This window comes from Andrographis paniculata, unplaced genomic scaffold (genome assembly GCF_009805555.1).
Source record: "Andrographis paniculata isolate CXL003 unplaced genomic scaffold, ASM980555v1 Contig34END, whole genome shotgun sequence".
In the NCBI taxonomy this organism is placed as follows: Eukaryota; Viridiplantae; Streptophyta; class Magnoliopsida; order Lamiales; family Acanthaceae; genus Andrographis; species Andrographis paniculata.
In genome coordinates this window covers 1,185,386-1,190,145 of record NW_026137567.1, presented here as the reverse complement: position 1 = coordinate 1,190,145, position 4,760 = coordinate 1,185,386, and the positions used below count along the sequence as shown (strand labels likewise).

The 4,760-nt window shown below is 37.0% G+C and overlaps 1 long non-coding RNA gene across 2 annotated transcripts; it reads right to left on the bottom strand.

The window, feature by feature from the left end:
* Positions 1 to 1,447: 1,447 nt before the first annotated feature.
* Positions 1,448 to 4,341, bottom strand: LOC127248958 (uncharacterized). Of its 2 annotated transcripts, XR_007838207.1 has the most exons (4): positions 3,510 to 4,341; positions 2,488 to 3,017; positions 2,148 to 2,206; positions 1,448 to 1,753 (listed from the first exon to the last, which is right to left on the bottom strand). It is a non-coding gene; the product is annotated as an uncharacterized LOC127248958 (long non-coding RNA). The 2 variants fall into 2 exon arrangements; XR_007838206.1 differs by lacking the exon at positions 1,448 to 1,753 and having other exon boundaries at positions 1,767 to 2,206; positions 3,510 to 4,337.
* Between the last annotated feature and the right edge of the window lie 419 nt (positions 4,342 to 4,760).

The window sequence follows — 4,760 nt, the reverse complement described above, 5'->3', positions numbered from 1 at the left end:
GCTATAATTGTTCGGCACGAACACTCAATCTCTATTCCCTGAAAACTACGAGTGTTACGAAGTGCAAAGTGGTGAGGTTGAGTCACTGACTCTTTATAATTCTAAAAGTAGAGTTGGATACTTTAAGATAGGATTACCTATGTAAGTGTGAAGTGAAGGCCGCTTCAAATGAAACACTTATGAATCCAAAGAGGTGATCCATGGCCGAAACAGATCAAAACGTGAAAACAAAATGAGGCTGAGATAGCGACATGTCAATATTATTGACTAAGATGCACACCAAGGTGGAATAGTTCAATGCATCATGTCAACTAGGCCACCGGTGCAGACAATTATATTGACTAAGGAAGGTTCAAAGCCACAAGCTACCTATCCTGACGTGCCAATGTCTCTAGAATTGAGCTGTGTCTTGTCCTAATTATGGACATTTCCACTCATGTGGGAGATTGTTAAATAATCTGTTGATCAATTATTAATTTAGTCGATGGAATTTAATTTATAATTTATAATTTTTTAAACCGATTATTCGGTGAGTTGAAATGCATATAAGCTATATAATGGTTGTCAGAATGTGGTTCAGGCATATAAATGCCGGTAAGTCACAGGCGCGCGCCGCTCACCCGGATCTACGAATGTGGTCGTGGGTTGAGATATTAGACTTGGGCTTGATGAATATTAGACTTGATTCGGTCTATTATACATAATAAAAAAAAAAAAAAAAAAAAAACCAAAAAATATTTTATTGAATCCGAAGCCCAAAAAAAAAAATTTAGATAGAACAAAATATAGCCATAATGCACATAGTTACATGCATGAAATTAATGCACTCTAAGTACATGGAAAAATTAAATTAAATGCATGTATTTTGCATGGAATGAAGAAATTTGCATATATTATTATATATGCATAAATTTCAAATTTATTTATTTTTTAATAATGGAATAAATGCATGTTACTGCATTGATACATGCAAATTAATGGAATTCAAACCAATTTGAATTGGTGCTCGTCGGTTTCTACCAAAATCAACCAATTCAATTTTTAATTGGTTTTGAATGAATTAAAGTCTCTCCACTTGTACATGCCTATACAAAGGCCTTGGTTCTTTCATTTGAGAATACAAAAAACCATTATTTCTCCCATTCTCTCTAATATATATATTTTATTTGTTTTCGGCGATTTTTTCGGTGAGATTCCAATCAATATTCTGGCATTTTCCTTTCTATTAAAACCTTGTGACATAGGAAAAGTTCGCCTCATTTTAGTTCGTCGGAGCTCTGAAATATTAGGGTGCCACCTAATTCGGAGACGAACGTCGTTTCATCTTTGGGAATGTTGCGCCACGAACCGGAGGCACTACCGGAGCGTATTCGTTTTTACGGAAAGAGGTTCTACCTCGACTCGACGTAATTATCGAATTATTTCGATAAAATTATCATGATTATCAAATTTATTTCGATAAAATTGCTGTGATATCGAATTTAATTCGATAATTATATCTTTGCAATATAAATTATTATTATATATCTAACATAGTTATTATCCGAACTACAAGGCTGACTTCCATAGCCTCTGCTCACTTTATATCAGCAAAGTCACTTTGCCATATTGATCAAGAAACTTCATTCACAGCTATATGAAAAATTCACGGGCAAGTGTACCGGACATAACCAAACTGCTACTCCCATGGCCTTGTTCTTGCTATATGAAGTCAAGACTGGCAGCCACCATCAAGAACCTATTTCAATTCATTCTGTGACCAAGAATCCTAATCAAACTTTGAGTGAAACAACCAATTCATTTAGAACCTATTAAGCTAATAAATTTACATGATGCTCGGCATGAGGTAATACAAGCACAATCACCAATTAGGATTCCAACAGAAAGTAGCTTACGGGCAGCAATTAATTGATCATAATCCCCTAATCCCTATTTGAAACAAATCGAACAATCGATAGCTAATATAATTTCATTCAAATTTTTCATGGAACACTTATTGGCATAGTTAATGGGGAAACCATAATCCAATCCAGTGCATTTCTTGCAAATTTTCAGAATATTAATATTATGCTCCAAATTGAAAAAATTAGATGAAAATAGGGGAGAGAAGGTGAATTGGAGTAATACAACCATTCTTCCATGCTTACCTGTGGATTCGTAGGCAGCTGGAATTGGAGCAAGTGGTGTCGGTTGGCTTCATCGTAGTCTTCATTCGGTGGGAGAAAAGAGGTTACGGTAAAGAAATTAGAGAAATTTACGGTAAAAGAATTAAGGCAGGCCAAAATTAAAAGAAAATCGGATGTAAAATTCAGAGTTTTTTTTAAAAAATAGGAGATGAAGATGACAGAAAAAGAGATTAAGGCCGTGAAAAAATTTAGAGAAAAAAGAATTGGATGCACCATGGATAGGAGAGAAAGAAGAGGGGAAGAAAAGAGGAAAATAAATAAATAAATATATAAATAAATCGATTTCTTTACCTAAACTTACCCATAGTTACTTAACCAGCCGGTTCACTTGTTCTTGCAGGAAAGTCACGGCTTCGCTTGTTTGCCCATCGGCCGATTCGCTTGCAGCTGGGCGTCGCTTTGCTTCGATCTCCTTAAAACAATTTCCCGCTGATCCGTTACCGCTGCTTAGGGCGGGCCGCCTCTCACTTTCGGAGGGCTTCTTCGCTTCGCTCACACATAGATAGATCCTCGAGGTATTCATCGCCGCCACTCTCAAAGGCATCGCTAGGCTGAATGTTTCCGCTCACTTTCGTCACCGCTCAAAGAGGGCGCTGAGAAAATTTTGAGCAGTTAGGTTTAGGCAGACCAGTCGGCTCGCTTCAAACGTAGCTCCACCGCTTACAGGAGAAAGACAACAGCTTCACTGCTCTGCTTAGAATATCTGTGTTGATCAGCGCTATCTGCGCTTGGGATTACCGCTTGCGAGCGGATCAGCCATTGGTTCACAAAGTCAGACCTTCAGCTTTGATTCTATTTCAAATTTCGGGATGAATGGATTCGCCAAATGTACTGAATGAACAAGAAAAAAAAAATTAATTATTACATGAAATTCCCTTCTCTTGTCTTTCTAAACTCATTTAAATCTCCCGTTTTAAAAATTGCATAATACCGCTTTATATTTTAAAAAATGTTACATAAAACCACAGAAATCCCCATTTGCATGACCCTCCCTTGTACTAAATATTGCATGAAATTTCCTGCCATGCAAAACATATAAATAAATCTTTTTATCACATGAGAAAAGTTCCATGATGGTGGGTTTCATGAAAAGTTTTTTAAAATATAAAGAGTTACCATGCAATTTTTAAAGTATAGGGAGATTTTAAGCTAAATATAAAAATATAATAATAATTTCTAAAAATATATATATAATAAATAAACAAATAAATTGACGTGCAGGCTGCCCTCTTTCTTTTATATAAATAATAATAATAGTAATAATAATGATAATGATAAAAAGAATTTATTAAAAATAATGATAATAAATATAATTTTGCTCACGAAGGATTGTTTTTTCTTTGGCTTCGGATTGCATGACACCGCTTCGCCAATAGAGATAGATGTTGATCGCTTGCAGTTCTCGCTGTTTTGAGCACTTAAGAATTTCAGAAATTTCTTAGCGCGCAGGGGAGGAGATCTTGATCTGAAGGGATCTTGATATCTTGAAGAATTCGTCACTTGCTCCGCACAAGAGACGTCCCATCGTGTCAGTAGTGGAATTTGGGCATCTTCATCGGGAGTAGTCGCTGCTCCGAATCAGTAGTATACAGATTTTAGTTACTCTGGGTAAACACCGTTGGCTTCACCGCCGCGTCTTACAGACGTCTTTCAATGAGGATGCCGAAACCGGTGCTGCAGGTGTGGACTGCAGCCGGTTCAGTGGATTTTCAACCGCCGCTCGGAGAGGATATATATCTGTCCGTCGCTGGCCAAATTCCTTGCCGCTCCGCTTGCCAATGCCGTTCATTTTGGAGGGCTTCTCTGCCTCGCTCGCGCACAGGGATAGACGCCATCAAGCACTTCACAGCTCCGTTAAGAAAATTGACGCCGCTGGAGCAGACCTCTTGGACAACTACTGCTCCGCCTATGCGCTGATCCATTCGCTGGGCTGCGCTTGAGGCTTGAAACCAACGTGGTTTCATATCTGTTTTCAGTCCCCGCTCAGAAGACATTCACCCCCGCTGGGACTCGGCTGGGCATCTTCAACGAAGCAGTTCACCGCTTGCAAACGATCACAACTCGTTCATACGCATATACGCCAAAACAAGCAAATAAGGCAAGCGGCGCCATAATAATAATAATATTATTATTATTATTAGTATTAGTATTATTATTTATACGTATATAGAAACAAGTAAGAAATAGAACAAAGCAGAGCGGCAAAACAGAAGCCGCTGCACATAAGGTTTTTTTTCTTTAAATTTTTTGATTTTATGCCGAAACATAAATGTCGTGCAGATTTGATCGATATCTTAAAACCTACAAAGACCTACAAAGCATACCTCCGATGAATTAGAGGCTCAAAATAAAATAAAATTATAAATTAGCATTAAATTCAATATTTTTTAATTAAAACAAAGATACTAGACTTATTCCCCGGCAACGGCACCAAAATTTGATCGAAGTTTTGAGAGATTTAAAAATATCTTTAAGATATAAAAAATGATATATGTATAAAATAAAAATAGTGTCGTGTGTGTTCGTGTTGTAACTCCAAAAACTTCGTCAAAAATAAAATATCTTTTTAACTGG